The sequence below is a fragment of the Carcharodon carcharias genome, chromosome 11, assembly GCF_017639515.1.
Source record: "Carcharodon carcharias isolate sCarCar2 chromosome 11, sCarCar2.pri, whole genome shotgun sequence".
NCBI lineage: Eukaryota > Metazoa > Chordata > Chondrichthyes > Lamniformes > Lamnidae > Carcharodon > Carcharodon carcharias.
This window is the reverse complement of record NC_054477.1, coordinates 12,372,103-12,384,551: the sequence shown is the minus strand read 5'-3', so window position 1 is coordinate 12,384,551 and position 12,449 is coordinate 12,372,103. Positions and strand designations below refer to the sequence as shown.

Sequence of the window (12,449 nt, the reverse complement as noted above, 5' to 3'; positions counted from 1 at the left end):
TGTATCGAACTGAGGGGCTCTATCTAACAGGAAAGATTGGACAGACTGGAGCTTATTTCTCTGGAAAGAGATGATTGAGGGGGGGTGACCTAACTGAGGTCTTAACAACTCTGGAAGTGTTTGATAGGGTTAGGTGTAGAAAAGATAAAAGCAAAATACTGTGGATGCTGGAAATCTGAAACAAGAACAGAAAGTGCTGGAAAAACTCAGCCGGTCTGACAGCACCTGTGGAGAGAGAGACAGAGTTAGCGTTTCCAGTCCGTATGACTCTTCTTCAGAAAAAATGCTTCCCCTTTACAGGATGGACTAAAATGAGGGGACATCAATATAAGACAGTCACTAATATACACTGTAGGGAAATTCAGGAGAAACCTCTTTACCCACAGTGTGAGGAGTATGTCGAATTCCTTACCACAGGGAGTGGTTGAGGTGAAGATGTGTGTTTAAGGGGAAGCTGGATAAACACCATGGAGAAAGGAATAGGATACGGTGATAGGGTGAGAGAAGAGAGTGGGCGGAGCCTCAGGCGAAGCACAAACACCAATAGAGATCTGTCTATATTGTACAAACTATACCCTCAAGAAAAGCCAGCAGCAGGACCCAGCGCCTAGCCAATGACTAATCATGACTGAACTTCCTAGATATTCCACCGTAACTTGAAAATATTTTTTTTAAAACCATCCTCCTAATATGGTTGAGATTCCGCAGCGACCCAGAAGAAATATGTTCCCAACTTCCACTGCTCTCCTCCTCCTGTTCGGTCAATGGAATGGGATGTGCAAACTGCACCAGGAGCAGGGAAACGTCCTCCCTCGCATTAAATGGGTCCAACAGCGAGTGAATTCAGGGAGCGAGGTTTCAGAAATGTGAGACAAAGTGGCGGGGAGGTTTAACTGGTTTTCTCTCTATCCGCTCTACTTCCAGTCAGGTAACAGCTGAACATTTATCAACCAAAACAATACTTGTGTGTGTATGTGTGTTTTTTTTAAATGTTTATTGTATTTCTGGGCTCTGCTGTTTCATTATGTCGCTTCTCCTCCTGTTTATATCCGGTTATCACTGAATGTTGCAATTATTATAGAACAAAACAATATGACTTGAAAGTATCCTGGTCTATTTATTGACTTCCCTTGTGTCATTGCTGCTGGCTCCGGGGGCTTTTCCATAAGCGAATTCTGGTGCAATTGACAAATGTGTAAATTTCTTATTGATGAATGAGACAGCAGGGCAGATGCCTCTTGTACTTGGCTTCATGGACTGTAATCCTGGTTGCGTTCCTCAGCGAATATCCTGTTACTTTATTTAGTGCAACTTTTTATTTGACCCTGGCAGGTAGCTTTTTTAAAAAATATATATATATGCTTGTCTGGACACCAAACTGTTTAACAAATATCTTTTTGACATAACTCGGTTCAGAAGAGCGTGTAACCTAACGGAGGAGATTATCTCAAGGTACAGACTGAATACTGAGTTTGGATAAGGGAAAACACTCGGGGGTGGGCGGGGGGTAATCATCACTCAGCCGAGGAAGTGTTTACCTTAAAGCGTTTCTCCCGGGCACCTTGCATTCCAAGGAGGGAAGGTGTTTGCCAAAAAGCAATGAAATGATTAGCTGCAACTTTTATTGCCTTTTTTTTTGAAAAATAGACATTTAAAGGGGCTGGGTCGTTTGCGTGGAACTTTATTTTTGAAGAGGTCTGTAACGAGCCTGCTCTAGAAACAAAAAAGCAAAATGCTGCAGATGCTGGAAATCTGAAATAAAAACAGAAAGTGCCGGGAAAGCTGGGGTCGAAAGTGACTTCTTTACAACACGACCCGAAACGTTAACTCTCTTTTTCTCTCTCTCTCTCTCCCCACAGATGCTGCCAGACCTGCTGAGTATTTCCCAAGACTTTTTTTCTGTTTTTATTTCAGATGTAGAAACTGTCCCTTTTTAAAAAGAAAAAAAATGGGAGAGGAGTTTTGGGCTGATGTGAGAAATGTCAACTGGGGTCGTGGGCTCAGAGAATGGATGAGATTTGAGCTGAGGAATTAAAGGAATTTTACATTCTTCCATTTGAGACCACTGGACATGTAGAATGAGTTCTCGTGGGAGGTTGTGTTAATCAAACTCATTTTTTAAAAAGTTTTTTTTATTGTTTCATGGGGTGTGGCTTCGCTGGCTGGGCCAGCATTCATTACCCATCCCTAATTATCCTTGAGAAGGTGGTGGTGAGTTGCCTTCTTGAACCGCTGCAGTCTATGTGTGTCTAGGTCCACCCACAGTGTTGTTAGGGAGGGAGTTCTAGAGTTTTGACCCAGTGACAGTGAAGGAACGGTGATATATTTCCAAGTCAGGATGGTGAGTGATTTGGAGGGGAACTCCAGGTGGTGGTGTTCCCATGCATCTGCTGCCCCTTGTCCATCTAGATGGGAGAGGTTGCAGGTTTGGAAGATGTTGTCAAAGGAGCCTTAGTGAGTTGCTGCAGTGCATCTTGTAGCTGGTACACACTGCTGCTACCATGCATTGGTGGTGGAGTGAGTGAATGTTTAGGGTGGTGGATGTGGTGCCAGTCTAGCAGGCTGCTTTGTCCTGGATGGTGTCAAGTTTCTTGAGTGTTGTGGGAGCTGCACTCATGCAGGCAAGTGGAGAGTATTCCAACACACTCCTGACTTGTGCCTTGTAGATGGGGGACAGGCTTTGGGGAGTCAGGAAGCGAGTTACTTGCTACAGGATTCTTAGCCTCTGACCTGCTCTTGTATCCACAGTATTTATATGGCTGGTTCTGATCAGTGGTAACCCTAGGATGCTGATGGATTCAGTGATAGTAATGCCATTGAACATTAAGGGGTGATGGTTAGATTGTCTCTTGTTGGAGATGGCCATTGCCTGGAACGAATGTTACTTGCCACTTAGCAGCCCAAGCCTGGATGTTGTTCAGGTCTTGCTGCATTTGGACATGGACTGCTTCAGTATCTGAGGAGTCATGAATGGTGCTGAACATTGTGCAATCAGCAGCGAACATCCCCACTTCTGACGGAAGGAAGGTAATTGATGAGGCAGCTGAAGATGTTTGGGCCAAGGACACTACCCTGAGGGACTCCTGCAGCTGAGATGACTGATCTCCAACAACCACAACCGTCCTTTGAGCTAGGTATGAGTCCAATCATTGGAGAGCTTTTCCCCCTCATTCCCATTGAAGTACCTAAGATCCTGAATAGTGTTGACAAAGTGGAAGTGGAGTATAAACTTGGGCTGAATGTGCAGCACAGAAACAGGCCATTCTATGTGGTGGTGTTTCACAGCTCACTCAAGAATCCAAGCTGCCATGGTAACACATACTTTATATGCATGTTGCAATCTGGAGCTCTGGATAGTGATGACTCCAACTTTCTTTCCATCACATGGCTGACCAGGAATCTTTCTCTCTCTTTCTTATTGCCGGCTATCAGCATGTGTTGGAACAATTTGCAGGTTGATCCTCAACCTGTTTGGCCATGTAACTTTTCAATAGCCTCAAGTCCTGGAGTGGGACTTGAACTCAGAACCTCTGGCTTAAAGGTAGGGACACTTACCCACTTCTTGACAAGACCTCTGCGATATAGTGTAACTAGTGAGAATCAAGTAGGTAGGGCTGGTGTATGATAAAGGTTTGGATCTGTTGGAACCATAAGACCATAAGATGTAGGAACAGACATGGGCTTGCAGGCCTACTTCTAAGTATTCTTATTTACCAGAAAAGAATAGCCCTTTAAGAGCAATAGAAGTGAAACACGGTGTAAAAATGATTGTGCTGCATTTAGTAAATAGTGCAGTTAACAAGGGGTTAAGGCTGCATGAAAGTAATTAGCAGTGTGCTGCTTAATGTGAAGAGCTTTTAAGACATCGATCTGCATTTGAAGGGTGTTAGCCGAAATGCAACTTATTCTTGTAACATGAATTTATTTATAAAAGGGGACTTTCCCGTTTTTCACTCCCAAAGTTCAATGCCAGTAGTCTGGTTTCCAGCCAAAAGCAGATTAAGTCACCTAATGCAGCCTCCCAAAATACAGGAGTCTCCCCTATTCCACCCTCAGCCGGAGCAACATTTCGGATCCTGTACACAAAACATACTTGCTGCATCTTTGAGCTTGGCTCCCAACGTAAAGGGTTAATTTCCTTTGGCGGAACACTAGTTTTCACAAAGCGTATAGACAGGGGGTGATCCAACTGGAGCATTTAAGATGATTAAAGGAATTAGGAATAGGGTAGATGGAGACAAGTTACTTCCTTGGTCGGGAGTCCAGAACTAGCGGGCAGGTCCTTAAAGTTAGAGTTAGGCAGTTCAGGGGTGATGTCAGGACGCATGTCTTCACACAACCTAGTGCAAATCTGGAACACTCTTCCCCAAAAAGCTGTCAAGGGGTTGGGAGTGTCAACTGAAAATGACAAAACTGAGACTAATAAATGTTTTTAAATGAGTGTATTTAAGGGCCAATGAATCAAAGCAAGTAAATCGAATTAAAATGCAGATCGACCATTTTCTAATTGAAAAGCAGGACAGACTCAAGGGCTGAATGGCCACCTCTTGTTTTTATTTTCTTTATTCTTTCATGGGATGTAGATATCGCTGGCAAGGCTGGCATTTGTTACCCATCCCTAATTGCCCTTGAACTGAATGGCTTGCTAGGCTATTTCAGAGGACAGTTAAGAGTCAACCACATTGCTGTGGGCCGGAGTCACATGTAGGCCAGATGTAGGTAATGATGGCCCATTTCCCTCCCTGAAGCACATTAGTGAACCAGATGGTTTTTTTATGACAATCAATGAAAGTTTTATGGTCACCATTACTGAGACTAGCTTTACATTCCAAAATAATTAATTGAATTTTGAAAAAAGAATTCCACCAGCTTCCATGGTGAGATTTGAACCTGTGCCCCCAGAACATTAACCAGGGCCTCTGAATTACTAGTCTAGTGATATCACCACGATGGCACCATCTCCCCATTGTTCTTCGTTGGTAAAGATTGTTAAGTGCAAGGGGCATTCAGCTCTCTGTACAAACTCTGCTTATGGGAGAAAGTCAGTCATAAAGTGATGCTGCAGTCCCGAGCAATTTTTTTGCTGACCTTGGCTCCCTTGGTAGTGCTCAGGGTTGTGGATATAAGCCTGGTTCAAGATGTAAGCACATAATCTAGGTTAATACGCGGTAAATGCTGTTTTTCAGAGGTGCTGTTTTTCTGCAAGAGTCCTTAAGTTTTAGTTGCAGGATTATGTGACCATGAAGATCCAATTTATAGAAGAGACAGGGCCTCTCCTATTATCCAGACTGAAATTCACAAGTAATCTGGTGCTTGCAAGTTGTCTGTGGTGTTTCCTTCATTACAATATCTTGATAGTTTTTCATTGCCTCTGAAGCACTTTAAAATGTCCTAAGGACATGAATAAAATGATATAAAAGGAATGAGCTAACTTTCAAAAGTTGGATCGAAACACTTCCTTCAATTAGTTTTATCTGTCGGGTGAGTATTCACATAGAACTTCCCTCCAACAATAACAGCACCTTTCTAAGATAGTAAAACTGTCCTTTGGTGATTTACAGGAGTGTTGCTAAACAAAATTTGACACTACGCCATGTAAGACATTAGGACAGCTGCCAGAGAGAGAGAGAGGTAGGAAGGTGGAGTCGTTTAGGAAAGGATAGGCTGTGATTTTGTTACCTGACACTAAGTGTTAGGTGCCAGGAAAATAAATGGGGAATTAGGACATAGAATTGTGGCTGTGTGATCTTTCCATCTTTCGGTGCATTGTCGGAGGTGCCATTCTGTGGATGAGACATTAATCTGAGGTCTTCATTCTTGGCTGGATGCAAAAGACCCCAAGGCCCTGATCAAAGCAGAGTAGGGGTGTCCCCCTTGGTGTCCCTGGTCAATATTTACCTCACAACTCACATAAATAAAACAGAGTATCTGGTCATCATCGCATTGCACTTTGTGGGAGCTTGCTGTATGCAAATCAGGTGCTGCGGCTCCTACATTGCAACAGTGCCGACACTTCAGAAATACTATGAAATACTTTGGGACTTCCTGAGGTTAAGTGTTAGATAAATGCAAGTCTTTCCTGCTGTCCTGATGTCTCCTCCTTTGACTTGGTGTCAACTATCGGTCTGATTGAACTCCTGTGAATCGCCTACACTTGACTCCAAGATGCAACTCGCTCCTCCTGTTGCAAGTCTTAAAAAATAACTCCACTTAGCTTGCAGCATACGGAAATTCCAGGATTGGATAAGCTGAGCGTTCCTCAAGGAGTCCCCATCTTGCAGGATTTTGTTTTCTCTTCTTTTGTTGTCCATCAAAGAAGTCTGAAGAGCTCCCTTAGATCTGTAGAGTTACCTGATGGTGCATAAACTGGAGAGCTGGGTTTTCCCCGTTCTGTAATTTCCATATCCTGCTGCCTAGAGCAAAACAAATGCTGGCTCCCTCACTCTGACTTCAGGATGAGGAGAGCTTGATGATATTGGAAATTCAATGAGTTTATCCCTCCTGCCATGTGACCCCCATTGGCACTGGGTGCTGTTGAACCCAGCTTGCCCTCCACTACCCTGGTAATATTCTCCTCATCACTTCTGTGCTTTCGGATGCCAATTGTGCTGGATGCTGGTGCAGTGAAACGTTTTGCCTGGACGTCTGGTGAGTTTCATGTTTGGGGGTCAGTGCAGTGATGGTGCCTCCAACGGTTATAAATGTGCTTCTCAAGATAATAGTTTTAAATAGTGTGGGGGTGGAGGGCACAGTTGACGAGGCGGGTGTAAGGGGTAGTGTGTGTTCACTGCAGCTGAAGGGGGGTGTGGTGGCAAGGTATCAGTGGGTGGTGAGTATCTGTGAATTGAAGCTGCCCAATAATACCAAACTATTGTCTCTCTAGTCATATTATAGAATGCGCTGCCCAACCCACTGATTTAGCGCTGGCAAGAGGTGGTTTCGAATTTGGAGTCTAGAAATCACCAGGAGAAGATTTAGTGGATGGAACCTTAGTGTAACAAGAGTGGAGATACTAATCCACTTAAACAGCTGGGATAGATTTTACCTTTTTGGGAATGCAGAATTGAGGGAGTGCTGCACTGCTGGAGGTTGTCTTTGGAATAAGACTTCAAACCAAAGCCCCATCTGCCCCCTCAGGTGGATGTAAAAGAACACCGAGCCAATATTTGAAGGGGAGCCATGGAGTTCTCCCCAGTGTCCTGGCCAATATTTACCCCTCAATTCTCATCACAAAAACAGATTACCTGCTCATTATCGCATTGCTGTCTGTGGGAGCTTGCTGTGTGTAAATTGGCTGTTGCGTTACCTCAGGGCACCCAGGTTTCACGAAAGGCAGCAAATGCCATTTCTTTCTTTTAACCAGGGTTTCTGACAATCTTCCGAGGTTGGGCTAGTTAACTGGGAGACCCCACCGAATAAGATACCGGTAATAGCCCCTAACTCGGGGCTTCCTGAACTATGGGTTGCGACCCCCAGTGACATCACGAGACAAGATTTTGGGGTCACCAGCTCCAAGGCAGCAATGGCTGCCGTGGAGTTTGGACTGATTTCCGACAACTGTGAGGCCCTTTTTTCAATCAGTTTTTATTCTAATGGTGGGTGCGGCCTAACGCACAGACTTTTGAGACCTGGTTGCTGCTGCAAAAAAAAAAGACCTGTGAAAAAGTAGGTGTTTTTAAAAAGAACCAGCATTTGAAGCACTTCCCACCATGCTCAACCCCGCTCCCACACACCCCACGCCCTACTCAACAATTTTTGGAGACCCACAGATTTTCGCTCTGAGGTTATGTGAAGTCTGTGGCCAGGAAGAAGTTTGGGGAGCACTGATGTAACCCATCAGAACAGGAATAAGTTGATATGAGCCTCTTAAGCTTTCATTATTCTTCAAGAAGCTCAATTCATAGTTACTGTAACAAGCCAGTTGGGTGAGGCACTCATGAAACCCATCATGAGTCACTGATTTTAGGTGGGTGGGGGTGGAAAGAAATGTTTTTCCTTTTTTAATTCTCCTGATCAACCACCAGAATCTCAGCGGAAATCCTGGATAAGACTTGCATTTATATAGCGCCTTTCATGACCTTGGGGCACTCCCAAGTAGGTTTTCAAAATAAATGCTGCTAAAGCTGTGATGGAATTATAAAATGGATTCTGCACCGGGCAGTTGGGTGATTGGGGGGTTGGGGGTGGGGGGGGTGGTTGATGATTTGAGGGACTTATTCTGTCCTTCGATTCTTGTCATCATCTTCTGTTACCAGCAGTTTGTTAACACTTGAACATTAACTCCAATTAGGTAGAAAGATTACTGGATCCCTCTTGTTGTTGAATGATATGATGTAATGCTTCTTTATCTGTCTTTGATGTTGGAGTGGTGAAGTCAGAGTCGTCTGTTTCAGATCTGAAGTGCTTTGACTTCTCTGTTGACTGTAGATAGAGTAACAACCAGAAACTCAGTCAACCACAAGGCAGTAAATGAGTTGAGAGAGAGTAGGGGGGAACTCTATAAAGCTGCTGTTTACTCCCTTCTGGCTGTTGTCTTTTTTAAAACACCTCTGGCAAATGTTAATCGCACTCTTCTGAAACATCTAACTCAAATCTGCTCGAGGTAAGGGTTTGCTTCTTTGACCTGTTGCTTTGCTTCTTTCAAAGTGAGGAATGTATCCAAGAACCATAAAATCATATCGAACAGCAGGAGGCAATGTCTATCCAATTAGTCTGCTCTTTCCCCATTGCCTTGCAAATCTTTCTACCCACCTTCATTTTTTTAATTCATTCACGAATAAAATGTGGACACCACTGGCTAGGCCAGCATTTATTGCCCTATCCCTAACTACCCTTGTTCCGAGGGCATTTAAGAGTCAATCACAATTCTGCAGGTCGGGAGTGACCTGGTAAGGACATCAGTTTTCCTTCCCTAAAGGGCATTAGTGAACCAGATGGGTTTTTTTTTTCTTACAACAATGGTTTTATGGCCCTCATTAGACTTTTAGTTTCAGGTTTTTATTGAATTCAAATTCCGCCATCTGCCATGGCAGGATTTGAACCAGGGTCCCCAGGGCATCACCCTGGGTCTTTGGATTACTAGTCCAGCAGCAATACCAAAACACCATCACGTATATATCCAATTCATTGTCCCTGCTCCACCAACCGTTCAGGAAGTGTTTCCAGGTCACACCAACTCGCCATGTTTAAAAAAAAAATGCTTTTTATCCCCCCTCTAGCTGCTTTAACCGTTTACCTTAAATCTGTGTTCTCTGATTACTGACCCTCCTGCTTGTCTAACTGTTCCTCCTTACCTGCTCCAACAAAACCACTTAAAAATTTGAACGCTTGTTAAATCTCCTCTTAACCGTCTCTGTTTTAGGGAGGACAATCCTTTTCAAACGTATTGCTTTTTAACCTTCACACCCGCATTAACGTGAGCTTCAAGCACTCCCAGGTCATGTGCGAGTGATCTAACCTATCTTATCCCTCACGTTCCTAATTTCATCCCATTGTTTTGTGGAGCAGCAGCTGGCTTTATCAGAGAAGATTATGGACATGTATAGGGAACAATCCACCTCCAGGGTACAGCATTCCTGCTTCACTTAAAAAGCTGCAGTGCTTATATTATAACTCTGTTTCCAGAATTATTTATATTACTCACTGTTTAGATTATGGCACTGTTCATAAGAAAGAGCTGTTTATATTATAGACTGTCCAGATTGTGCTGTGTATGCTCAAGTGCTACTTATGCCAATGCATTCTTTATTTATTTTATCTTGTGACGCTATTTGTATCACAGCACTGTTTATATTTTACAACAACAACACTTATTTATATAGTGCATTTTAATATAATAAAATGCCCTAAAGTTTTTCACAGGAGGATTATAAAACAAAGTTTGACACCAGGCCACATGAGATATTAGGGCAGTTGGCCAACAGCTTGGCCAGAGACAGAGGTCTTAAAGGAGAAGAGAGAGGTAGAGAGGCAAAGAGGTTTAGGGAGGGAATTCCAGAGCTTAGGACTTAGCCTGGCACTACTTTTAAATTTATTTGTTCATGAGATGTGGGCATCGCTGGCTAGGGCAGCATTTGTTGCCCATCCCTAATTGCCCTTGAGCTGGTGCTTGTGAACCCCCTTCTTGAGCCGCTGCAGTCCATGTGGTGTAGGTACACCCACAGTGCTGTTAGGGAGAGGGTTCGAGGATTTTGACCCAATGAAGGCAATGACCACCGATAGGTGAGGAATGAAAGTCAGGGACTCTCAAGAGGCCAGAATAAGGAGACTAGATACCTGAGGGTTGTGGGATTGAAGCAGATTGCACATAGCGGGGTGGGTGAAGGGATTTGAAAAGGAGGATGTGATTTTTAAAATTGAAGCATTGATTCCCGGCTGAGCAACGTAGGGTCAGCAATCACAGGGGTAATGGGTGAACGGGACTTGGTGAGAGTTAGACAGAGCTTTGGATGACCTCGAGTTCACAGGGTCGAGTGTCAGAGGCCAGCCATGAGTGCATTGGAGTAGTTGATCTAGAGGTAACAAAGGCATGGATAAGGCTTCTGGCACCAGGTAAGCTGAGGCAGGGCAGAGTAAGGAAATGTTAGAGGTGAAAGTATAGGCAGCCTTAATGCTAGTGCGCGAGTGGGATCTCCTCTAGGAGTCAAATATGGTGCCAAAGTTGCAACAGTCTGGTTCAGCCTCACAGTGGCCAGGGAAGGCGGTTAAGAAACAGAGTTTGTATTGGACATGCAAGACGGGGGCTTCTGTTTTCAATAATTAATTGGAAGAAATTTCTGCTCATCCAGTACTGGATGTCAGGCAAACAGTCTGGTAACTTAGCAACTATGGAAATGTCGAGGGGGGTTATGGTGAGGTAGAGTTTGATATTGTCAGAGCACATGCTGATTAGATTTTGTTACTTTGCTGCTCCAGCAATTATAATATAGTGTTGTTTATGTTATAGCAACTTTATAATTGCTGTTTATACTGTCATATTGTAAAAGGTTTAAATTATTGTGCAGTTTAAATTACAAAACTCTTTATAATGCTATTAATATTAATTGCACATATTATGCACTGTTTATAGTGCAGTTTATAATACAATTATAGGTTTGAATATTAAGTACTGAAATATAATGCATAGTTTTTTTATTGCATCATTTTTGTGTTATTTATATGGTGTTAGATATAACAAAATACTATTTACATTGTTACACGGCACATATATTTAGAGTATAGGGATGATTTATATTACAGAAGGTTAATAGTATAGTTTAAACTCATTTTATTCTGCAACCCCATTTTGTATTGTAACACTATCAATATTGTATCTTATCATATTGTAGCTGTTTCTAATATAGTGGATGGTTACATATGTCACTGTTTATATCACAATATAAGACTTTTAAAAAGCTATTTCTAAAGTATCACTGTTTCAATGTTCAGTTTAAAATTATAGTGGTAATTTTATCACTTTTCCTGCTCTATTGCTACTTGCAATTTTTTTTATTCGTTCATGTGATGTGGGCATTTCTGATTGTTCATTCTTAATTACCCTTGAAATTGATTTTGAGCCACCTTCTTGATAACTGAGTGTCTTGCTCAGCCATTTCAGAGGGCATTTAAGAGTCAACCACATTGCTGTGGGTCTGGAGTCACATGTAGGCCAGGCCAAGTAAGGACGGCAGGTTTCCCTCCCTAAAGGACATTAGTGAACCAAATGGGTTTTTACAGCAGTCCAGTAGTTTATACTCACCAAACTGATGGTAGCTTTTTATTCCAGATTTAATTGAATTTACATTCCCCAGTTGCTATGGTGGGATTTGAATTTTTGTCTCTGGGTCATGAGTCCAGGTCGCTGGAATACCTATCCAGTGACGTAAGCACTATGTTAAAATTTTTTACGTGGATATAGGTGCTGTCTCCTGTTATAGTCTGTTTACATTATATCATATCTCTATTGCAGCACTATAGCAATATGCTGAGAATGAATATATAATATTTCTATTATAACATTGTTATATAAAACCACCCCCCAACCTCTAACACCTAGAAGAGATGAGGGCAGCAAGTTCCCCTCCAAGCTACACAACATCCTGATTTGGAACTGTATCACTCACTGGGTCAAAATCCTGGAACTCCCTTCCCAACAGCACTGTGGGTGTACCTACACCACGTGGACTGCAACGGTTCAAGGCTGCGGCTCACCACCACTTTCTCAAGGGCAATTGGATAATAAATGCTGGCCTAGCCAGTGACGCCCACGTTACATGAATGAATTAAATGCGAACCCTATGTTATAGCTTTTACTATATTGATGTTTACACCATTGTGCCAATTGTTCATATTAAAGCACTAGTTAGTGCTGTTTGAAAATTTGTGTTTTTTATACATAAGGCAGACTGTTGTTTATAGTATGAGATTCATTATGCATTATAATTTTGTTAATATAGCAGTGCGGATTATGC

At 42.7% G+C, this 12,449-nt stretch overlaps 1 protein-coding gene across 2 annotated transcripts in view; it reads left to right on the top strand.

Annotated features, from left to right (window-relative positions):
• The first annotated feature begins 605 nt into the window (after nucleotides 1-605).
• Nucleotides 606-12,449, top strand: part of lrrc32 (leucine rich repeat containing 32) — a 28,499-nt gene continuing 16,655 nt past the window's right edge. The window contains exon 1 of one of the 2 annotated variants that reach the window (XM_041199722.1): nucleotides 606-928. The gene's annotated coding sequence lies outside the window, so the exon portion shown is untranslated. Of the gene's footprint in view, nucleotides 929-3,102; nucleotides 3,135-12,449 lie in introns of those variants that run through there. The other variant, XM_041199723.1, reaches the window with a different exon arrangement.